The sequence below is a fragment of the Sinocyclocheilus anshuiensis genome, unplaced genomic scaffold (assembly GCF_001515605.1).
Source record: "Sinocyclocheilus anshuiensis isolate Anshui unplaced genomic scaffold, SAMN03320099.WGS_v1.1 scaffold702, whole genome shotgun sequence".
NCBI classification, from domain to species: domain Eukaryota; kingdom Metazoa; phylum Chordata; class Actinopteri; order Cypriniformes; family Cyprinidae; genus Sinocyclocheilus; species Sinocyclocheilus anshuiensis.
In genome coordinates, this window is record NW_015548184.1 from 635,386 (window position 1) to 661,626 (window position 26,241).

Genomic DNA, 26,241 nt, shown 5'->3' on the forward strand with positions numbered 1-26,241 from the left:
AAAAAAGTGGTGATAAAAAGTGGCTGTGGCCTATAGGCTGTTTTCCATGTTGATAAGGAGCTCAACTGCCACAGTAAACAATCTGAAACTCTTGGGCTCTAGAATCCTCCACCGATTGTTTACCCAGCAGACTGTTCTTAACCTGAACCAAATGGGTATTTTCAACAGCCTAAGCGTTCCAGCACTCTAAGCCAATTATTTTATACAAACAACCCTAATCACAAGAGGAACAATAAGAGTCTAACCTTTACTATGTTAGTCGTGCTGGTACTTGTAACCCGAAGGTCGCGGGTTCGAGTCTCAGGTCCGGCAGGGATTGTAGGTGGGGGGAGTGAATATCCAGCGCTCTCTCCTCCCTCAATACCACGACGACGAGGTGAGACCCTTGAGCAAGGCACCGAATCCCCAACTGCTCCCCGGGCACCGCAGCATTGGCTGCCCACTGCTCCGGGTGTGTGTTCACGGTGTGTGTGTGCGTGTTTGTTCACTACTCACTGCTGTGTGTGTGCACTTGGATGGGTTAAATGCAGAGCACAAATTCCAAGTATGGGACACCATACTTGGCCACACGTCACGTCCTTTCCTTACTAGAACTCTCCAGATTCTAATTAACTCAGGTTCTAAAGTTTTCAGGGAGCTATGAACAGAACTTCAGCTGCTAAATGAAGGCAATGTTTATTGAAGGTAAGAAGTGATATGGAACACTTCCCCTCTGCCCCACTCAGCTGTGCTCAAGCAACCTCTGCACAAGGGCTCCTGTGGCACGTTCCGCTAATGCCAATGGGCAGCAAATGCCACACTGGCAGCACCAACACACACTTTCTAGATCATGTCTTGGCAGCACAACTGGGGCCATTAGTTTTGCCTTGTGAAAATTTCAATATGATCTTTTTTAAACTGTGTTTAAAATCCAAAATGACCAGACACATTAACACTCTCACACTCATATATTTTAGGATTTAATTTGGACAGAAAACCAAATACATTTTGAATGACATGGCCACTACTCAAAGAGTGCAGGAGTGTTAGTTCATTGAACAGGTCTGCAGGTGTCTTCCTGTTGGTGGGGCTGAACCTGTATTTGACAGGTGAGAGTGTTTAAAGGACTGGACAGGCTTTGTTCTGCCTCGGTTCTGCAATTGACTGGAGAGGAGCAGCAGGGCAGGAAGGCTCTCATGACCACCTGTGTTCTAAATATACCTCTGCCAACTGTCACCTAATAAATTTAGCCAGATCCGAAATGAAAAGGGTCGGGAGTTAAAGATAACTGGGGACTTGTTTTGAAACATGAGCATCCTCTAAAAAAAAGAGCCACTCAGAAAGGTCTCGCCTTTTACAACTGGATTAAATAATTAGCTGGAAGAAAATAATTAATCATACGCACATTTCTTTGCCATGTAACTTTATAAGGTTGGACATCTGAGTAAAGATTCGTGGGAGCTGAGATAACAGGTGCCATACCCAGAATTTAAACGTCTGCTTAACACAACATTTTGAAGAGGATCCCCACAACAATTTTTTGATAACAGTAACTTTTCAGCCACATATTGAAGGTTTTTCATAATAGTAAACATCTGGTGTAAATCTGACATTCAAAAATAAAATCATTATAAATGACAAAATCTGACCTTTGCAATGTTATGACTAACCCTTTTTCAAACTGACAACCAAGATACGAAAAGTTAGCCAATGGCATGCAAGTGGTTGCTTCAAAGATGTCCCTAGGACAGAGGTGATTTATAAAATAAGATGAGCAATTAAAGCTAGAATGTTCATGCAACAAAGTGACTCAACCCAAATAGGAAAGCCAAACCAGAATTTACTAACAAATTAAATATCAACATTTGTCCAGTCAACTGCCCTCAATACCTACAAGAAACTTTCCTTGAACATAACATTTAGGCTACATTTGCATAATTTATTTGCATATTTTATATACAATTTCATTCAAAGCAGTGCATTCAAGATACAGTCAATGTGTTCTCTCACATTCGAACTCTTACGACCTTGACCAGCATCCTGCTCTGCCAAATGAGATTCAAGAACACCTAGTGCAAACCCTAGTGTGCTTAATTTAAAAACTGCAGGTTGTAAAATTGAGTGACAATTATTACCTTTAACAGCATGCAAAGATCACGCTGCACCAGGATAAGGTCACCATGACCAAAACAAACATGCATACTGGTTAGAGCAGTGGTTCTCAACCTTTTTTTCCACTGGGCCACACTATGGTCCAAGTGCAAGTCTCACGGGCCGCATATCATTTACATATTACATCACCAATACAAACCAACCAGATTTATAATATTATAGCCTAAATATTATGATATCTAAATGATTACATTTATTGAAATAAATAAATAATTCTACTCACCATTAATAAGACACCTGATGCTGTCGGGAGTAGGCCTGTCACGATAACAACTTTTTGTTGTGCGATATATTGCCCCAGAAATAATTGCGATAAGTGATATTATTGTCATTTTAAAGACCATTTTATGCCACTGAATATATAATCATAATGTAACAGCATAATAATGCAAGAAGGCCTACACACTTCCAAATGACAAAAAAATTTTAATTTTTAAGAATATTTAGATCATGGAAATTAAGTATCAAAATATTAGATACCTTAAAAAACTTTAATAAATAGTAAATAAACATTTTCTAACAAAAAGAGCAAAGTAACAAGTAGAAAAAAAGAAAAATGCACAAAGAACTTGTATGGAGATTTTTCCCCAACCAGCTTTATAATATTATAGCCTAAATATTATGATATCTAAATGATTACATTTATTGAAATAAATAAATAATTCTACTCACCATTAATAAGACACCTGATGCTGTCGGGAGTAGGCCTGTCACGATAACAACTTTTTGTTGTGCGATATATTGCCCCAGAAATAATTGCGATAAGAATATAATGGGCGATATATAGCGTCACCAAAAATTATTGAGGTCATGTACATATATTGCGCGATAAGTCGATATATTGATTATTGCGACAATTTTGTGAAATTCGGCTCGAAAGGAGTAACAGCACAATGAAGTTGCGATTGTAAGCTGCAGTCTGTAATACGCGCACGGAAGTGTGACATTGCAGAAAATGTGCGTTCACAGTTGTAGCCTATGTTGATCCAAATATGGGAAAGCACTTTCAAATTTAATAATCTGAGGTTCTCTCCCGACTGTCCAGATGTTTTGCCACATTTCTGCAATTAAGGATGATTGCTGCGTAGTATGGGTGTTTCCTTTTGCCTGAACATTTTCAAGTGAGTGGCAGGGCAAACCGAAAGTTGATGCCGAAAGTCCAGCATCTCTGCTGATGCTACGACTATTCTTGTTTGTATGTGTTCCTTCGCTGGCATTTTCCAATTTTCGTTTTTCTCCCTTAATAACTAATTTGTCCATTCTGGTGCTTAATTTGACCAAACTAATGACTGCTGATGACTATTTGAATTGAATTCTGCCAAAGTGCGTGCTTGTAAGTGTTCGTTAAATGCGAGTACATAGGTCTGCTCTGAAAATAATATATGAAAAACTAAATTAATTTACATAAAAACATTATAGTTTATATTTGTTTAGTACATTTTTTAATTAATGTAAAAACTAAAATGAATTGTAAAACTGAAAGTTATTTTTTTAATTGTGTTCAGCATGGCGGGCCACATTTGGATTCGTGACGGGTCGCGGGTTGAGAACCACTAGGTTAGAGCAAGACGCTAAACTGGCAAGACAAGGGCTGGTTCAGTTTCCTATACTAAAGTGCATTCATTATAGGCACTGAACATGCAATATTACTTTGGAATATGGACAACAGGAAATTATCTCACCCTAGGACATTACACTTTACTCTACCTTCCCACAATACCCCAAATCATGCATATTCAAAGTCTGGATTCTTTGTCTTGAGCCAAGAAGTCAATCTGTGATTTTATATCCTCTATTGGTCAAATATTTTTAAATTATACAAATTTGCAGTTCAGAATTCAACAACACTGGTACGCAGACACTCCTTTATAAGGCACTCCTTAAATCAGATCAACATATTATGTGGCTAATTTTTTCACCGTGACACTTTAATGTGTGTTAAACACGAGCAAGCATGCATGTTTATCTGCAAGTAAGTGTGGTGTGCAATTTGTTACCAGGCATAAGATACGCATTAGGAAGCACTTAAAGTGCAAAACCAAGATTGAAGAGGACTCGATAGTTTGATTTCCAACAGACATAATGCAAGCAATATGCTATTAGCAAAACCATATGGAAAGTTGGATGTAAAACTCAATTACAGCATTTCCAAATTAAGGCAAACATAGACTAACAAATTCATTATTCATATCTCCACAAAATTAGAAATCACATTCTGAGATATTCAATGGGTGCCATTCTAAAACAGAGAATACCGACTTACATTTTGACTAAGACCAGATAAAACTCAACTTCACAAGGCTGAATTAGTGCTTATGTCCAGATGAACATCAATAGCATCTTCTAGACTTCAGAGGAACATTTCACTCTCAATCAGGAGTCTCTAAAACCCTAAACTTTATTACAGTGTTTGCAGAAGCAGAAACAAAAACAAGATGATTTAAAGAAGAAACTTGGTGTTGCGGACTACAAAAGATTTGCGTGTATGCATTGGTGTTTGTTCTCTAGAGCAACATCCCTGTGATGTCACAAGAGATCTGGGGTTTTATCCTTATCCCTTCTGACCTGCAGGACCCAGTGTCCCATAGATACAGAAGATAGATATGAGCAGTGCTGTAATCCCTGTAAGAACACTGAGATCATCATCATCTCCTTTCCAGTCACATGACCCATTCATACACACATTAGGACTGCACGATAAATCGCATGCGATATTTAATGCGCATCTTGTCAGTAAAGACGGTTCTGTAATCAGCGGTAAATCTCCATCACCTGCGGGCTTTCACATTGAGCAGCATTAACTACACAGAGCCGTTGTTCACTGACGAGTTGCGCAAAAAATCGCGCGAATATGAAAGTGGTTTTGCGCAACTCGTCAGTGAACAACGGCTCTGTGTAGTTAATGCTGCTCAATGTGAAAGCCCGCAGGTGATGGAGATTTACCGCTGATTACAGAACCGGCTTTCTGACAAGATGCGCATTAAATATCGCATGCGATTTATCGTGCAGCCCTAACACACATCAGATAATTCCAAGCAAGTTCTGGAACAGGTAATTTCTCCAGAGAGAAAAGGCTGGATACATCTTCAAGAATCTAGCAAATACATTACTTTCATAAAGCTTTAGATGGGTCAGGAGTAAGTGATTACAAACATCTCATATTGGATTCCATACATCTCTTCTGCATTGATTGAGTAGGATCAGGCAAACTATACAACTCGCTTCTCAAATCATTTTAAAATGGTTTCCTTTCAGAATATAAGAAACAGATTTCTTTTTTTCATTTGCTCTTTTTCACGTTAGTTTGGTACCCATATTAACATATCATATCATTCACGTTTTCTACATAAGAGGCAAGTTCAATGGACATAAAAAACTGTTTCTGTTCAGTAAATCTGACTGAATGCTGATGATTAGTTAATGCACTGGGATTAACGCTCAATGTATATTTTGAATGCAAATGCATTTTAGATTCCAAACCAATTAGGTTGTATTTATTAATAGCCCAAATGTATCAAAGTAAATACAAATGAATACAGAAAGTGTTTTACCAAAGAGTGATGGTTAACTTTTCCAAAATGTTAGAACACTCAAGGTCCGTGAACTATGCCTTGTAAAGCAGCATCAAACAGACTCACAGGCAGAAAGGACTACAGGCTGTTTTGCATAGTTCCCATCTAGCCTTTGAGGAGGTCTAGTGAATTCAGAAACATCTGAGGGGAGTTTCCAAATGTGCTACTCAAGGATACAGCCACAGGAATTAGTGGGTCAAAGTGCTGCAATGCATCTCACCTTCTCTTAAGCTTTCCTTTCATTTCTTGTGTGTGTGGGGTTCATGGGATTCGGGGGAGGAAAAACAGAGACAGAAGACATGCTGTACATGCATGCTGGGGAGGCTCCCTAGTCACCACCTATCGAAACTCGACTCTCTTTTCCAGCTGGCAGACCAGATTTAAGCAAAAGATTCCTCCACGCCTGGTGTTCACCCCTGCAGCTGACAGATGAAATATCTATGTAAGAGAACAAATGCTGTATACACTTTTGCACAGTCATCTGATTCACATAGTGTGACTTTCAGAAAACAACCTGTCATGAATCAAAACAAAATAAAGAACTAGGGATGCACTGAAATGAAAATTTTGGGCCGAAACCGAAAATTCTGGATGCCCTTGGCCGAAAACCAAAACTGAAAATTCTTTGTAATGATTATTTATTATTTTATTAATTTTGTAAGACTTTAAATTTAACTAAATTTTAATGATACTGAATTAAAAAAACACAAGCCGATAAAATAACCACACTTTTACTGACAGTAAAACAATAAAACTGGACAGAATTTATATTAATATTGGTAACACTTTACAATAAGTTAGGGGGTGTGCCCGAAGCGTGAATCCGTATTCAGAAAGACACGGGAAACACATAACGATTGCCTGTTACATTACAGTACATAAAATTTCACTTACCACATAAAGAGAGTAAGGAGAGATGACTGAGGACGATGATGAATGGTTTGCAGATCCTCAGCACCACTGACAAACATCTAAGCATGTAAAATGTGTGGTAAGTACTGCCGCTCCATATTAAAAAACAGAGTACGTGCGATCGCGAATCTCGAAAGTGAAAGTGAATCTAAAAAGCGATCGTGCATTCAAAAGCAGTTTTAATGCCAGGCATAATAGAGGCTCCCTAATGCCCGCAATTATATACAGTATAATTACCCAATGATATAGGCTAACTGCGAGAGAAAGTATTGAAATATGTATTTTCATCCCATCTCATATTCCCTTTAGGGGTTCCGTAGTACACGTCATTTTCTTTCCAAACATGGTATTGGGATGTGGCAGAATACTGGGGGGTATGGCGGGGGATCACGATGTCAGCTCAACATTGCGGTGTCTATCAGCCATTTGCGATGGACGATGGCATTGTCTATCGGCCCAACCCTAATAGAAATAACTTTGATCTTCCAGATGGGTCTTAACAAGCCCCTTTGGGTGTGCTTTAAGAACATGTCCTACTTCTTCAGGCCCATCTCCTTGCAAAAGCAAGAGTCCAGTGACAGCCCCATCTGTCTACTGCCACTCAGCCTGTACTTAAACATTTCACACCATCACTCATTACTCCAGACTTGCATGAAAGACACCAGACCCGCCCAAGATAGTCTCACATCTGCGGCCGATGGAGGAAGATCAAGATTGCACACCAAAAGGTCAGGAACTAGTCTATGTCCTAATGGTGCTATCAGTACTTGCTGCACTTAAAACACCAGAAATCAGCTTTGTGTTTATAAAGATACAAGCTCATATCAGTTACAAGATGCAGAATCAGATTGCTGACTCTCCAGTGCAACAGAGCGCATCATTACCACAACAGGCAGTACACAGAGGACAACATCTAAAAACAATGTTTAATGGCAGTTGGCAAAGCCTATTGTTATGTGTATATCAGTGGCTACAGAATTAGGGCAGATTGCTTCTTAGATAGGGATGGCAACAGTAAGCAGGGCTCGACAATAAGGACTGCCCGATGGCCCGGGGCCAGCATGAAAGATGCTAGGGACTAGGGATGGGTATCGTTTACATTTTATCGATACCGATACTGCTTATTAGGGCTGGGCGATATGGGCAAAAATTCATATCTCTGTATTTTTTGGCCGATTTGCGATATATGGTATATATCTCGGTATTTTCGTTTCTGTATTTGGAATCAGAATTATTGCGCTCCTATTTAATTGAGCTGTCTGTTTAGCGCACATTCGCACGGCGGCGCTTGTTCTACATGAAGTCTGTCTATGAAGTTTAGCGGAGAATCGCAAAGCAGAAGGCTCATGCACTTCTGATAGCAAAATGGAAATATTTCCATGACTTTCTAACATTTACAGATGAAGAATATACCTGTGAAATTTAAGTTATGCATTCAGGAAGACAGCACATCTCAAACACATTAAACAGCGCGAGTAGCCTAGTGTCTCTGTCAGCGGCACACGCAGACTTTCTATCAGAGCATATGACGGGCCGAGCCGCTTAAACTAATATGCGAAACTAAACTATAAACTGTCTTACCAGTTTTTAAAGGCCTTAATATGAAGCTTATCACATGTTTAGAACAAATTGGATTATGCACTTTCTCTGCAGCAGCTCAGTTATTTAATTGGTTCCACATTGTTTGCTGATTTTTACTTGAATTAAACTTTGTGTCGTTTATTATTTTTTTTTACATCAAGGTGTATGCCGTGCCTCCAAGTTTTCTTACTCGTTTTGCGAAAGTGAATGTAAAATGTGCACGGTGCTTTTACAAGCTATTTAAAAGCGAAGGAAAGCGAGGAAAAGAGGGAACGCCCCCGCCCCCACGGTGATACCGGTATTATCGGTGTTGTCACACGTCGATTAACCGGTGGGAAAATTTCCTCACCGTCACAACCCTACTGCTTATTGATACCGGTACTTATCAATACTGTTATCAATACTATTTGGTGCAAAAAGATATGACGTGAAAAGTTGTTGAAAATGTCAAGTTATTTTATTACTGCTGAACTTTAGCAACTGTATTAAAGTTCTTCAGTCAAGAGCAGTGAGTTATTTTTCTCTTTGTGTTTTATTTTATTAACATTAAAGGAATAGTTCACCCAAAAATGCAAATTCTGAATTGAAATGAAAAAATGAAAAAAATGAAAAACTCGCTCTCAAGTTGTTTTAAACCTGAATGAGTTTCTTTCTTCTGTTGAACATAAAAAGTTATTTTGAAGAATGCTGGAAATCAAACAGTTGATGGTCCCCATTGACTTCCATAGTATTTCTTTCCCTGCAATCTGTCAAGTTGTTTTAAACCTGAATGAGTTTGTTTCTTCTGTTGAGCATAAAAAGTTATTTTGAAGAATGTGTGAAACTAAACAGTTGCTGGTCCCCAGTGACTTTCTTTTTTTTTTTTTTTCCTACTATTAAAGTCAGAGGGGACCAGCAAACTGTTTGGTTACCCACATTCTTTAAAATATCTTCTTTTGTGTTCAGCACAAGAATAAATAAAAATTAATACATGTTTGGTACAACATGACTGAGTAAATAATGACAGAATTAAAATTTTGGGTTAAACTATCCCTTTAATGACAAGCGGCAGCAAGTTTAGTACTGTCCCTTTAAGAGCTGCACGCATCCATTTCTCTCTCAACTGTTTACTTTCACTTTAGATATAATTAACAGTGTTTATATGTAAACCCTGTGTGTTTTTGACATTATTAGCGCAATCAGATGATAACTAAGATAACTAAGTAATCAGGTGCTGTTTGACCGGCCTTTTAGTGTATGGATGAACGCGCTCCGAATTAGCACGTTAGAACAGCGGAGATAAAACAACGCAAGTATCGATACTTGTGTGTTTTTGACAGTATTAGCGCAATCAGACAATAACTAAGATAACTAAGTAATTAGGTGCTGTTTGACCGGCCTTTTAGTGTATGGACGCTTCGGGTGTACGCGCTCTGAATAAGCACATGTTAGAACAGCACGCGAATAAAACGTTTAACCGGCAAGGCTTTAAAGCACGCAGAAATAATGTACTTTTGTGATTGCGAATAAGTCTCGTGAGTTTAACTCTAACGTTACCGAATCAACATTTGATGTGAATGTGTCTCGCGAGTTTCAGTTGGAGCTGGAGCCGCGAGACATAATACAGCAGCGCATTGCTTAGGTAGATGTTGTGTTTTGTTAGTAAATGTCTCATTATATTACTAGTGTTGCCTCCTTCGTTCACTATTACACTACTGCATATATTGCATCTAGTGGTGTCACGGTACCAATACCATTGAAAATCCACAGTTCTCGGTACCAATTTCGGTACCAAAGCAAAACAAAAAACATGCTAATTCAAAAATTTGACTATACTTTCATTTAATCCAAACTGTGTACATATTTAATTTTTTAGGCTTTTGAAAGGCTTCTAGAGTTATTCAGCCAAGAATAACAACCAGAACTGCTTTTCTGACTGATATGACCATTTGTACATTCTCTAACGCATATTTTAGATTCACAATTCATTTAAAACCTCTGGTGTGTAAAAATAGCAAATATCATCATGTCCTCCTGTTTCTTTACCCTAATAAAAGTTATAGGAGCATTAAATAGTTAATAAAGAAACTTCATTCTAATGCTCATTATATTAGCATTAGCCGCGCTTATGATAATGATTAACTACTCTAATAACAACGTTCATTTCAATCCGACATTAAAATTAAAGGGGTCATATGATTCGATTTCAATTTTTCCTTTCTCTTCTGAGTGTTACAAGCTCTTGGTGCATAAAGAAGATCTGTAAAGTTGCAAAGACTAAAGTCTCAAATCCAAAGAGATATTTTTTATAAAAGTTAAGAGTCAACCACGCCTACCTAAAACGACTCGTTCTAACACGCCCCCACAAGCCTACGTCACGATGTGGGAAGATTTACATAATGCCACCCAAATGTTCACGCAAAAAAGAAGGCGTAACTTTTATTCTCGCTGTAGTATTGTTGTTAGAGCCGCCATGTCGAGAAGGCGCTGTGTGTTTCGTTGTGAAAGCGAAACTACTTTGTTTGGCCTTCCAAAAGAGGACGATATCCGCTTCGTCATGCCTGGAGCTGGTCCATGCTGGTCGCTGAGGAAATACATCAACTTCGCGCTGTGGATCGCCGGATCGGCTTTCACCGTGGACGAAGCGGAGTCCAGCCCGGGGTTGTCACATGTGGTTGCCGCAAGCCCGCAGGCCACTCCTTCATCGAATCCACCGGCCGCGCTGTTCTCAAAAGCGAAACTACTTTGTTTGGCCTTCCAAAAGAGGACACGACTAGAAATCAGTGGTTAAGTTGTATTTACAACACTGTTCCAGAACACTTCAACCCAAATATTCAGATGTGTGCAGCACATTTTATGGAGGACTGTTTACTGATCCTGGGAGAGTAACGTTAGGTTATGCGTCAATTGCTTGAATGCAACAACAAAATACAACGTCAAACTCACTTTAGCCTATATATAAAACATAGAACTAAACAAATACACATTTTTGTATTAACAAAACAAATACAAATACACCATGCTATAGGGCAGGCTATGCCTAATATAAAATAACAAATAACTTACATAAAGTTTAAATAGGTCTACAAAACTGGAAATAGGCTAAGTAAACATGTATAATATATAACCAAATAAATAAGAAACGTAGAACGTTTATTAGCAAAACGAGTAAGAAAGCTTGGAGGCAGGGCATACACCTTGATGTCAAATAAAATAAATAAATGACACAAAGTTGAAAGAGTAAAAATCAGCAAACAATGTGGAACCAATTAAATAAGAAACTCACCAAAATCACCTTAGATAAACGGCAAAAGTCAACAGGCTTTTCAAAATCCAAAATATTGCCAAACAGGGCGCTTTTGCATCTCGTTTTGAAACTAAATCATCCGCCATCGTCTTGTCTATCTTACCTCACCTCACTCTTCTTGTCAGTCAGCTCGACTCACTCTCCTCACTGGATAAATTAAATCTGATCTGTGATGCGAATGTCGTTTGGCACACTGCATTGAGCAGCCGTGTTCCATTTTTAATTGTAGTGTCTGTTCTTTTACTGAAATAAATTATTTTTATTACTATAAAAAAAATCAAAACGACGGTGGGGGTCGGTGCCGAGGTGGGCAAGTGATGTAATTGCACAGCCCTAGTATGTAGTAACAAACACATCAATTGGTTAAGACATCAAGTATGATTGATCAGTATCGGCTCCAATACTAGCATTTTTTGCCGGATCAGGTATCGGTCAGACGAACCGATCCAAATCCGATATTGTGCTTATACTATTCTGTGTTATTGTTAAGCCCCACAAAAGCACAAACACATTATAAATCACCATAAAGTCAAAGTCCAAGTGTTCTGAAGCTGTTCCATAGTTCAGTGTGAGGTACAGATGAATATTTAAGTAATTCAGTTCAAGTTCACATAAACTCTTCTCTCCGCTGCGGCTGTCAGTCATCCTCCATTCAGCATTCAAACTGCGTGTTTGGTTATGGTCGCGTTCGGTTACGACAGTCAAGACGATGAAACTCTCTCCAGGAGCGCACAATAACTGAGATTTAAAACGGTTAAAAGAAAAGGCTCAATATACTATCGCACAGATTTAATAAACTACGCATCAATATCTCTTTCCTTTGTGCTTTGAACTTCTCTACACGGAGCTGCTTCTCTTGCTTCAAGCGCATCATTCTGTGCACGGGATGCGCATAAGCGCTTTGTGCCGTTCTGTATTGGAGCTTTTCGTATTATAATACTTTTGCACAATGAAAGATTATTTATAGCGTTTCTTGTTCTGTCCTATAAGGCTATTAATAATCTAATGTATAGCACAGTAATGGAGGCAGCAACATATGATAGATAGGACTCCTCTATCTATCATATGTTGCTGCCTTCATTACTGTGCTAAACATTTAAAAGAAAGGTCTTTTAATTTTATTTGTTTATATTTATATATAAATACATTTACTTGTTTTCATTAATGTATTTTACAACAATACAGAGAGCAATGTGTAACATTTTTACCAGATTTAGTCCTACACTTATTCACTTTTATTTGTTCCCCACTAAATAATGTTATTTCACTAAATGTTTAGATTTTATAAAATTGTGCACTCATGATTTTTCTAGAATAACTTTTGCTGCTAAATTAATTAACACACAAAAGAGTGACGATCAGGTCAACACACAGAAGTATAGAAATTCTACACTGATTTAAAAAAAAAAAACTGCGCTGGTATCGGATCGGAATTGGCCGATACTCAGAATATTCTGGATCGGATCGGAAAAATGGTATCGTTGCATCCCTAAGTATGATAATACATTATTTTGTCTTTTTATATTCTGAGCTCAAATATGGAAGTGTGCTTAATGGGTACGTGAGCTTAATAGGTACGTTTACCCTATTCGCATAATTTTTTTAAATATTACTGTTATTGTGTCATGAAATGTAGTTTTAAAAGTATTTTAGGCGAGAATGTAGTTGTTTAAAACTCAAATCTGCGGTTTCTTTATAAAGACAGCGCCTATTTGAAAATGTGCTTTGCTGATTTCGGAGACATGAGCTCCATGCGATCAGCGGGCGCTCAGTGCTCATGTTTTCCAATGAGAGCAGCCTCAACTCGGCTTGTCCTTCTGACATTTGCTGCTGGCTCTGATGTCTCTGTAGTGGTTAAACATAAGATATAATTCGTTTTGGGTAAATCTAACAGGTAATCTTTGGTCCTTATTCTATTAATCTATTAATATTAGGGCTGGGACGATAAATCGATGCAGAATCGATTCGTGGATCGATTCTTAGATTTTCAGAATGCATCCGAATTCCTCTGGAATCGATTCTGAGCTTAGATTTTAACAGCAGATGTCACTCTAATCTAGTTGTTATCTGCACACTCAAATGCTCATGAAGAAGAGTGCTAAAGAGCGCTTGTGCGTTCGGCTTAGTCAATTTCACCTCAGCTCAGAATGCTTTTATGACGCGAGATTAATGTGTAATTTCACCTCAGATCAGAATGCTTTTATGACGCGACATTAATGTAAACACAGCCCACTGTGAACAACTTTGTAATTCGCTTCAACCTTTTCGAATTTTATGAATGATTATTTTAGGTTCAAGTGTGTGTAAGGATTTGGAAACAAGCAGAGTACGTCCGTTTCTAAAGCATGCAGTGCCATCTGCTGTTCAAAACGAAGCTCAGAATCGATTCAAGAAAGAATCGCGATGCATTCGGAAAATCTCAGAATCGATGCTGAATCATTTCTCGAATCATCGATTTATTTTCCCAGCCCTAATTAATATGTTAAAATGAAAATGAAAAGAGGCAAAACTGTTTGATATAATATTTCGTTTCATTGTAATGTATGTATGTTTCTTGAACTAAATTTCTGCGGCTATTAATATGTTTAAATGAAAAGAGGCAGTGGTGTTTGATATCATATTTAATCTAATTGTAAATACAGTGAGGAAAATTGCAGTAGCGAAGGCGAGCTGACTGATGTTATCAAGTACGTTGCTGTTTGCAGAATTACCGGACTTGCGTCGTCCCGTCCCCGGGAGTTCACACTCTCGAGTCGAACTTGCGAAGTCCGAAATTTGCGTACTTGGGATTGAGAAACACGCGCAGAAATACGTCACCAGACTATTTGCCTAATCTTCTCTGTACTTTAGACCGCAATGGAAACACAGACAGCAACAGGTCTGTGGGAAAAAAAGTTCCTGGGACAAATTGTTCCAGGTAATTTCGGTGGAAAAGCGGCTTAAGTAACCACTGATTCATGCACAATCAATTCATTAGTGTTCAGGAATCTATAGGATTACACTGGTCACGCTGTATGTTTTGGATTCACTACAAAGAACAGATTCATAAGAGTCATTCATCTAGGGATCGGACTACACTAGTCATGTTGTACATTTTTGATTCACTACAAAATGTTTTGTAAGAGTCATTCATTTATGAATCGGACTACATTCGTGGTGCTGTATGTTCTGGATTCACTAAAAAGAACAGGTTCAAAAGAGTCATTTACTTGGGGATCAGACTACACAGGTCACGTTACATGTTCTAGATTCACTAAAATTGCAGGCTTCAATAGAGTCATTCGTTTAGGGATTGCACTAGACACGCTGAGCTGTTTATTTTTAATTCACTAAAAAGAACTGGTTCATAAGTCATTTGTTTAGGGATCGTACTACAAGTTACACTGTATGTTTTTGATTCATTTAAAAGAACTAGTTAATATGACTCAAATTAAAAATAAATGTTATACTTACCTGTCCATGTCAAAAAAAAGTCACAGCATCTCACACTCCAAAAGAATCACACTAATTCACATGACAGGTCTACGTGCATCCATTCACTCTGGATGGACCAGTATAAACACTAGCTCTCTCAGGGGTCACCATGGTTCCAGGTCAGCCGTTTTTGGCCACAGCTGCTGGTGCATAATCAGATACTTGTTTGGATTTCAGATTGATTCATATCTAAACAGTTCGAATATGAGCACAAGATGACGTAAAAGTACTTTGTGTTTACTGCAATGAACTGTCCAACATGCATGACATGCATGTGTCTGTGTAAACCGCATGAGAAATGAAACTGCAGAGAGAATTCTCAGTCAGCTGGGATATCTATCATGATATTGCATCACCTCAAAATCTCCAAACACATGGTAACTATAGTTTATACTGGAGCTCAGGGGCTTCCCAATTGCCCTGTGGACCACTGTTTGTTTTTTTATGACAGGGTTGCAAGCCGTGCACAATGCAAATGATGCTTGCAGAGATCTATTCCCACAAAAGAAAGATACAGTAGTGCAAAACTCTATGGGATCCCCACAGGAAGCATTTCCCTTCATTGTGTCTCGTACACTGGCCACGAGGAATCCCCTGGGAGTGTTCAGACACCAGCTCGTGCTCTATCTCTCTCTATCGAGTTTATCCTGCTCTCTTTTTTTTTGACTTCACCACGACTCTTTATCTCCCTGTGAGGCACTCACCACCCTTTTTCCTTCAACTACCCCAAGCACATGCAGCCACACACGATGTCCAGATATCCAGCATATCACCTAAGGGACAGCGGGAGAATTATGGAGAAATCTCATTAAGAAAGCATTCAGCCTTAGGAAATGAACCCTTCTGTGTGTGTGATATAGAGAGAGAGAGTGAAAAAAACATATGCTGGTGATGACTAGGGTCAACTATGACTAACTTAGACCACACATCTTAAACATGAAACAGCATTGTTTTAGAACAAGCTAATCAGAGTAAGACGATCTTAGCCTTTCAATCAGTCTGATATTAAATAAACACACCTGCAGTATGTTGCTAAAATCCACAAGTTATGAGGGACTAAATCCCAAATTATATTCATTTTTTAGGCATAAACTAAGTTATGCACAGTGTGCACAATGCAGATTTCATCATCAGCATACTGTTCTTGTACAGTTGAAAAATAAACCAATAGGACAGTTCAACAACAACTACAAACTACTTGAGACGGCAATAACATCACATGCCCGTGTTGATGAGCGCTTGTGATGAAGAGATACCTGCAAACTAAACATGTACAAAAACAATTTGATCAAACTCATTTTTACACAGTTTAATGTCTCAAGACATAGAAACTGATTTTGGAATGAAAGTACTCTCAACTTGTGAAAAAGCAAAAATTAAGAAAATGGCAGAAAAGCTGCATTTATTTGATAAAAAATACAGTAAAAACATTACTATTGTGAAATATTACGACAAATTAAAATAACAGTTTTCTATTTTAATATATGTTTAAAAAAATAATTCCTGTGATGGCAAATATGCTTATTAGGCACAAGAAACATTTCTTATTTTTATCAGTGCAGAAAAAATGCTGCTTAATACTTTTTCCATATTCTTTCATGAACAGAAATATTTCAAACAGAAATCTTTTAAACAGTGTTTATTTCAAACAGAAATCTTTTGAAACATTATACAGGTCTTTAACTGTCACTGATCAATTCAATGTATCCTAAATAGAAAAAAAATATTAATTTCTTTAAAACAAACAAAAAAACTCTACACTTGTAATGAGGTGCAAATTATTTCTCAGCAAACACCCAAAGATTTTTATTAAATTCAAACCGAATGCCCAAAACTGGCATCTGTTCTCTCCACCTTTGCAGCAAAAGATAATGTAGTCAAACTTGTTTTCCATGAAGTTGCCAGTATGACCTACGTCTCATATTTCTTTTTTTAATATCTTCTTTCTGAAATAATCTTTTTTTCCACATCAAAAGTCTTTAACATCTGAATTGAGGAGATCAAATGGACCCGCATCTAGGGCCCCTTTACACCAGATGTTAAAATACATTAGCATCAGGATATTGTTTAGCTGGACAACTTTTACACGTTACAGGAGATCTGAAAGACTACTTACAAAAATGTACATAAAAACATTTGTCACTTCTATCACTGTCTGTAACAAAAAAAAATGTGGTTTCAGTGATCTGAACACACTCTGATCACAATAGATGTGATCCATCTATTACACCAGCATGTATGTGGTCAAGTGCAATCTGATTGTTATGCAATCCCTAAAAATGTCTCATTCTCTCTAAAGTAAATGGTTCCTATTACAAAAATGCACTCAGTGCTTGCGTATACATGTATACACCACCAAACATGACTGTATTGTGCTTTCTGAACCCAAAGGGTGACCTTAAATGCCAGTTTAAGAGAACGGGGACAACTGCTCCTCTGGGAATTGCAGCATAACCCTTTATTTGGCAACAGTGCACTTCTGAAACCTCCACTACTTTCTTCCCTTTTTCGCCTCTTTATGTGGCTGTCAGGCAACCAGAAACTGCCAGGCACCAGTAAAGTCAGATGAAGCCATTTTGATTGACAGGCAGAATTGCAGTAGGAGAGTCCTGCGGCTTATTTCTTCTATGAAACTACTACTATTATGAAGCAGTGAGTAACAGGTTTCTAAGACTCCGGTCCCGCGCGACTGTTCTCAGGGAGGAATTCCCAGCAGCAGGCTTCAGTAAATGCATGCCGGGTAAATGTCACATACCCTTGGGGGCCGACTTTCCTCGAATGAAGGAGCTTGCTTTGATTAGACCCACTGCGTTTCGGGTTGAATAACAGAAGTAACCCTCTAATAAAAAAACAAACTATTGCATCTGTGTTGAAATGGAAAACAGACAGGGAGGCTGAGATGGTGCTAAAATAATGGGAAACATAAACAGAGAAAAAAGCTAAATCAAAGAAAACATTAACAACCCCACCCCCTTTATAATCTCTCCCTTTCTTACAAAGCTTCCAGCTTCGCTCACTTTTTCCTAATAAAAGGGGAGTAACTCACTTGCCGTGGAGGAAGCCACCCTTTACCCCATGGTGGCAGTTTACGTCATCGGTTAAACTTCAGCGTACAGAGCCAAGAGAAACTCTTCCAACATTCCATTACTAACAGCAGGGCGGATTGGTGACCTGCAGCGTGAAGTGCACAGCAGGTAGGAGGAAACCCATCCCAGCCTAAACTCTTCCTGCCTGACTGATTAGAGGTGGGCTTACCCTCCTGGCCTGCACCTACAGGACATTTCCACTGCAATGGAGTCGGTGGTTGCAAAGATGACGCAATGTTTGTTTGCTTAGATGAACAGTTAGAGGCAATGGCAGCAAATCAAATGAACTATGCAGGAAAGGCAGGCTCACTTACAAGTTTAAAGGAACATACCATAAGGTTGTTTGACAGTAAAACTACTAGACTCGAAGACTGCATTTATGTAACACCTGCAGTCAAATACCAGACACAGGAGTTGACCTTTTCTGAGAATTTCTCACTTCACTAGAAGTGACAGGAACGTCTTTATATATCTCTTTCCCACACAAGTCTAGAGATTGTGTTTGCAAGCCAATTTTAATGTTAACAGTGTGTTTGTACACTGCAAAAAAATCATTTTCTTATCTAGGAAGGAAAATGACTGGAAAGATATAGGTCTAAATCTTGTTTTCTGTTTGAATTAAGTTTATTTTTCTTACTCCAAGCATAACTTGACTTAATTTTGATACAATTTTCATAAAACAAAACTTAATATCTTAAGTCATTTTGATTCGCAGGTAAATGTAACTTGATTTAAAAATGTTTTGGTATTTGTACTGGGAAAAAAAACTACTTTGAAAAATTACATTTTTGCAGTGTATTATCCTTCCTCATTTGTCAGTTTATTAAAAGCATCTGTTGAATGAATATAGCTGATGCATAAAAAATCTTTTAAAAACCAAATTTCAGGTTAAAATGTTTATATATGTATAAGGGGAAATGTATATATTGTCCTATAACTGGTAAATACAGTTTATCACCATTTTTCTTCCAATTTCATCTTCACTATAGCTCATTTTATGAGGGACAGTTCATCCAAAAACTTAAATTCTGTCTTCATTTACACACCCTCATGCTGCTCCAAATCTGTATGATGTTTTTTAATCTGTGGCATATTAAAGAAGACCTTAAAGAAGTGTTTTTGTATATACAGTGGAAGTCAATGGTCACCAAAACTGTTCTTCAAAATATCACCTTTTGTGTTCTGCATAAGATAATAAGTCATGCAAGTTCAAAATGACATGAGGGAGAAAAAAGTTTGAGGTGAACGTCCCTTTAAATAGTCCAGCTATACGACAAATACAATTGTAATGTAGAAAAGTAGAACAATACATAGCAAGTAGTCTCAATTAATGCGTAATTGCAAATACTGCATGCATAACTGCAAAAATAAAATAAATGTTATTTAAAATGTTTTAGATGGAGTTTGGCATGTCACAACACGGGACTATTTCATGTCTCAACTACAAATCAAACATTTTAAACTAGGCCTGCACGATTAACTGTTTGTAAACCGAAATCGCGATGTTTGGAATTATTTTGGATTTCGACGTTCTGATGTACTTCAAAGGCAAGTACTTTGTAAAACCTGCCGAACGTCTGTGTCGACCTCGCGAGGTAACACAACCAACCTGTATCAGCACCTGCAGAATTATCACAGACAAATCTATGATGAATCCATGGCCAAAAGGCCCACCGATGAACACACTTCGTCACAACCACCGCGACTGACATCCAAGCAAACTTCAATTGCTCAAGCGTTAGAAAGTGTCACACCCTATGACAAATCTTCACGAAGGTATGGCGAAATAACAGACACCATAAGTTACCTGGCTAAAGATATGGTGCCGATTAACGCTGTCACAAAAGATGGTTTTAAGAATCTTATCCTAACGCTCGATAAAAGATATCGCATTTCTTCTCGTACGTTCTTTACTCAAGCCATCCAAAACCTGTACAATACGTGCAGGAAGAAGGTTGAAGCTGAGCTAAAAGAGGTGAAATATTATGTGGCGACAACTGACATGTGGTCGAGCAGGACGACTGAACCATATCAAAGTCTCACTGTTCATTTCATATGTGTGGATTTTGAATTAAAGAGTCGTTGTTTACAAACGTCGTACTTTCCCACTGACCATACGGGAGAAAACATCGCTTCTGCTTTGAAAGATGCTCTAGCTGGCTGGGGTCTGAACGAAGAAGGCCAGGTGTGCATCACCACAGACAATGCAGCCAACATAATAAGGGCAGTGGAAATAAATGGATGGACCAGGCTGCAGTGCTTTGGTCACAGACTCCATCTTGCTATCAGTAAGTGTTCATGTATAATATACATTTTATAATTGGGAATTATTCATATACATTACATAATCATATTGTAATAACAATGATAAATAATTTTACAGCATTGGTTGAGCTTTGTTAATAATAGAATTTAAAGCCCGCAGGTGATGGAGATTTACCGCGGATTACAGAACCGGCTTCACTGATAAGATGCGCGTTAAATATCACGTGCGATTTATCGTGCAGCCCTAGTATATTTTCAGAAAACGCACTGAAAGATGACAGGGTGCAGCGAGCAGTAGGCGTTTGCAAGAAGCTGGTCAGTCAGTTCTCCTACAGCTGGAAGAAAAGAATGGCACTGACTGCAGCCCAAAAAGAGCTGAATCTGCCTGAGCACTCATTGATTACAGAGTGCCCAACAAGATGGGGAACCAAAGAAAAAATGATTGCAAGGGTTCTGGAGCAATGTAAAGCTTTGAATCATGTGCTGTCTGCAGACAAGAAAACAAGGCATCTAACGCTGACATGGCAAGACATAGAGGTGTTGGAATCCATCCACAAAGCTCTACATCCACTTCAGGAGTTTACAGATGTGCTTTCGGGAGAGGATTATGTTAGTGTCTCCTATCTTAAGCCAGTTCTTCACCTTTTGAGGACAAAGACACTCGCTGAAGATCAGGACGACACTAATCTAACAAGGGCAATCAAAGACAGAGTCCTCCAATACCTCAAGGAAAAATATGATGACCCAGCCACTCAAGAACTTCTGGATGTTACATCATTCTTAGATCCTTGCTTCAAAACGAATTACATCAGTCAAGACAGCATCCCAACCATAAAAGAAAGAATGATGAGAGAGATGGAAGAAGCTGCAAGAAAGGTAAGAAAATGGCACTTATGAGGAAATGTGTTGAGCATTCATTTTTGTACTGAAAATGTTAAAACTTAAGTAACTTGCTTGCCCTGTTTTTGAATGTTACAGGAGAAAGATCACATGTCTCAGAGTCACAGGATTTAGCAGCAGCCTCGTCTGTGAAAGCAAAGACACTTGGCAGCTATTTCAAGATTTCCCCTGTGTCTCCAGAAGAACCTCCTAATTTTCATCATGTGGTGGAAGCAGAGCTAAACAGCTACTTAACTGCACCAGCAATTGATGGAGAAGAGAATCCCCTGACCTGGTGGAAACAGCACCAGTAGGGATGTAACGATTAACTGCGAGCCGGTTGAAAATCGATTCAAATATGTGACGATTCAAATCGGTTGAGAAAAGGACACATTTAATTTATAATTTGTCTTAAATCTAATTTTGTTAAAAAAAAATGATAATAATCGAATCGTGAGTTGAGTGAATCGTTACATCCCTAAGCACCAGGTTAACTTTCCCAGGTTGAGCAGGTTGGCTTGCCGATACCTGTGTGTTCCTGACACAAGCACACCGTCGGAAAGACTCTTCAGTGCAGCAGGCAATATAGTAACATGTCAACGGTCATGTCTCAAACCAGAGAGAGTGGATATGCTGCTCTTTTTGTCAAAAAGTCTTTAAGCACATTACCCTGAACAATGTGAAAATGTAACAATCTAAATGTGAAGGTTTTCTTGTAGGCCTTTAGGCCTCAGAATTATTCATGTACTTTGCACTTTAAATGGCAAAACCTGTGCTGTCATTGTTTCAACCTTAATGTAGGTTATGGTCAGTGTTTTACTGATGTAGAATTGTTTACAGTGTGTTTGGGTTCTTAAAAGTTTAAGATTTTATATATAATTGTTAACTGAACTTTATTTAAGATACTGTAGTTATTTTCTTTAGTTTAATTTGTCATGACAGATGTTTGCATCATGACAACTTTATTAAAAAAATGGCCACAATGTTTAAGAGGTTTTAAATAAACAGTATCACAGTGTAGCATAGTTTGTGATTATGATTGGTCTTTCTTTGGTGCTGTTAACCACCACAACAAACCTGTAGCTCTTTTATGAAATCGCATTTTAAATCGCAATTTTGATCAGAAAAATCGCAATTCGATTTTTTCTCCAAATCGTGCAGCCCTATTTTAAACCCTAAAAGCATGTCAACTGATGCAGTCAAATGTCTTGTATAAATATATGCATCTTGTAAATGCTGTTCAGGATTTTACAGCACCTTAAGTTAAAGTCATAAACAAACCACAACACAAAAGCAGAAGAAATGCTCATTCTGTGCCAAAGCCAACAACACACTACAAAAAAGCTGGAACACTTGAGCCAATACTCCACACAGATCACATCTCAGCAACGACAGCTTTGTGTTCCCTTCTACCAGCATATATCTGAAACACAGTCAACTACAGCTGTGAAGAAAAACTGAAACATGAACTCGGGATAGATAACCTGGCACAAGAGAGCTCTTTAATCTGGGAACATCTCTTCCTGAGAACACAAATCGCAGCTTAAGCAGAACTGAATCATCAGGCCTTTCGAGTGACAGGAACATAACCGCTTTTGTGCAAATAATAGGTGCATCATTAGTAACGTTAAAGGTTTAAAGACTTGAGACGGACACGATACCAGACAAAAAGACCACAAACATGCACAAACCGAGCCTGATCACAACTTGTTGCTTTTATTGTGCGCTACTTAGTTATAAACCAAAATCAACATGTCCACTTTATCAAGTAATTTTCATGCACACCCAAAGTTATAGAGGTTTTCTTTTACTTTCTCGTTATGCGATAAATGGATGCTGATATGCGTCCAGCTGTGCCCCATTCTATACACAAAGCGATTTTCTATCACAGAACAATAGAGATACGTTTATTATCTAGGTGCTGTTTAATTATTAAACTAAATATGAACACAAATGCTTAATATAATCGGTGCTTTGCGAAAGAAATACCTCCACACATACCGTTAGCAGCGCGCTAACGCTAACAGCCCCGCAACGCTTTTGTTCTGAAAACGCCGGTAGCAGACGACCACTTTCCTTGACAAATTAACTTTCCACACTGCATAAAAACCACATTCACAAGATAATATGTCGGGCATTTACTTATATTGATGACATATTAATATATGTGAGAAGTTATTGACTATAACAGCTCCAAAACTAAACAATGATTCGCTCAGCGCGCACTCCCCGCCGTCAAAAATACAAGTCGCGCGGATTACCAGAGCACACACGATTTCGCAAAGCTGTTCAACACATAGTTGTATCTTAGTAGACGACTTTCTGCTGATTTTCATATTGATTTTTCATACTCACAGATTTGTCAGACTTGCTCCATGTGATTCAGTGTGTACCCGTGTGTGTATGGGTGCGTGTGCGCACGCGAGCGCGGAGATTCCCCTGCTGCAACCATGGAGACGTAGCGTCACCCAGAGCAACCGAGAGGGAAGAAAAAGAATGCGTAAAAATTAGATTCGAATAAAATGTCAATATTTATACTAATACATATTTATTGTTTTGAATTATATATTAATTCTAAACAATAAAAGACACATTTATGTGAGTAAATCTGATAATGTGATAAGAGAGTTAATAGAAATTCCTTTCATATTTGCGAGTTTTTAAAGTTATATTTGAAATGTATATATTGAATTTTGTTAAAATGTAGTAATTAAGTATAATCATATTCATAACAATAAATACAGGTACTAATCTCATGCCGAGCTAATTATTAGGCTAAATCATGAAATACTACTAATATTGCGCCATCTAGCGTGCAATTATGAAAATATGTCAGTGGGTCATGCGGAACTTATCTAATTCATCTATTCACGTAAAATTTTGCTTACTTTAACCGTGTCATCTTCTACATACATTTTCGCATATGACATATGGAATTATAAATGACATTAATTCCGAAATGCCCAAAAGAACAGTAGGCCTACCCAGGTGTCCTGCAAAATAATAATGTACAATGAGATTTAACTTTAAATTTAATTTAACTTCTTTAGTAGGCTATGGCATCATATTCACCATCTTTAAATATAAGTAATGAGGTCGTTAGAATTATTTTTACATCGTACTTTATAGGTTAAGTACTCTGTCTGGTTCAGAATTTATGCAGGTCATTGCCTATTAAAAGATGAGGCTCACTTATGTCCAGTAACAGATGGATAGTCCACGTCAGTTGTGACCTTTGGAGGAAATAGTAGGCTATTGTTTGAGTTAAATGATAACAATAGGATAAACATTTTTGGAATAACCCCCCAAAATTTTTTATTACTTACACTGGCTCTTCAGAATTTCCATTAAATCTCAATTAAAACACGTTAAATATTTGAGAGTTAAGAGGATATTGGCAAACAATTAACAGTGGGACATTAACAATATAAAACAAGCCTGCAATTGAAGATTCAGTGATTGTTGAAAAGCTTTATACAGGCGATGCCTGAACCTTTCTGCATCGTGGATATGGACGATGAATTTGTTATTTTAATTGTGTCAATTTTAATATATAGGTTGGGTATTGTTATAGAATGTTTCTTTTCATTCTTCATTGTATGTAACTGTATGGATTTTTGCATAAATAAATAAAGTGTAATTACATTCATGATTTTATTTTGTGAAGTTTTTAATCTTTCTGTATAAGACCAATTTACTTTTAAATCAGGTGAGTCTGTGTCGCAATCACAAGCTATATGACAGACATTTGGGTTTTACAGAGCATGAAATAGCGGTCTCCCGTTTTTCCTGGAATTCTCCCGTATTTTACCATTCTATCCCGCTATCATCCCGTTTAAATATTTTCCCGTATTTCTAATCTTTATATAAAAAAAAAAAATTTTTTTTAAATCCCACTGGGCGTATTTTATATGTTTGCTACATTCGCTTCCGGTAAAACTCCCGTAATTTGTATGGGCCAAACCTCATATTAATAATCACAACAACAAATTCCAAGGTTGTCCAATTGCCAGATCTTGTATGAAACGCATCTTTCTCACACGATCGACGCATACAAATTTCAACCCATTTGTCCCCTCAACTTGGCAACCTACAGATATCTGCGCAGGTAGTCAAGTGGTACTCGCTGCAGAGTCAAATGACTTCCATCTTCACCTCTCTGGACGTCTAATGGGGTGGAGGGACAGAGTTGTGGGTAGGGTTAGAGCAGGGCTGTCCAAACTCGGTCCTGGAGGGCTGGTGTCCTGCAGAGTTTAGCTCCAACCCTAATTAAAAACACCTGAACCAGCTAATCAAGCTCTTACTAGGCATAGAAACTTCCAGTCAGGTGTGTTGAGGCAAGTTGGAGCTAAACTCTGCAGGACACCGGCCCTCCAGGACCGAGTTTGGACAGCCCTGGGTTAGGGTGTGGTTGGATAATCTAGCTCCGCCTATTAGGCACAAATTACATTCGCTCCTCCTCGCTGGACGTCTAGCAAGGAGGAGCGAGACGTAAGCTCCACCCATTTACTCTGCAGTGAGTAGCTTCTCCAGGTAGTAGCCTACCGCGGGAAGGAAACAATGATCACTGGTAGAAATTGGAGAAGAAGACTCAGGTGGTGCTCCAGTGAAAAAACTAAATATACACGTAAATGTATATTTACATTTATAATGAGATATAGCTTACACTTCAAAAGGCTATTTAATTTATTAAATATGAGCGCTGCAAGTTTCAAAGTCAGGTGCTACGCTGCTTTGCTTACTGCGGTTACTGGGGAAATGGCTATTCCTGGCGAAAAGCTCCACCTGCTGCCAGATAATGAATTTGCATTTTTCAATAAGCCCTTCTGCTCTTTGTTTAAACCAGGGGTGCCCAAACTCGGTCCTGGAGGGCCGGTGTCCTGCAAAGTTTAGCGCCAACCCTAATCAAACACACCTGAACCAGCTAATCAAGCTCTTACTAGGCATGCTAGAAACTTCCCGGCAGGTGTGTTGAGGCAAGTTGGAGCTAAACTCTGCAGGACACCGGCCCTCCAGGACCGAGTTTGGGCACCCC

The 26,241-nt window shown here is 38.3% G+C and overlaps 1 protein-coding gene across 2 annotated transcripts in view; it reads right to left on the reverse strand.

The window, feature by feature from the left end:
- LOC107704902 (protein tyrosine phosphatase type IVA 3) overlaps positions 1–23,662 on the reverse strand; it is a 42,125-nt gene extending 18,463 nt beyond the window's left edge. Inside the window, exon 1 of one of the 2 annotated variants that reach the window (XM_016507938.1) lies at positions 23,562–23,662. The gene's annotated coding sequence lies outside the window, so the exon portion shown is untranslated. Of the gene's footprint in view, positions 1–5,943; positions 6,227–23,561 lie in introns of those variants that run through there. The other variant, XM_016507939.1, reaches the window with a different exon arrangement.
- Positions 23,663–26,241: the final 2,579 nt, after the last annotated feature.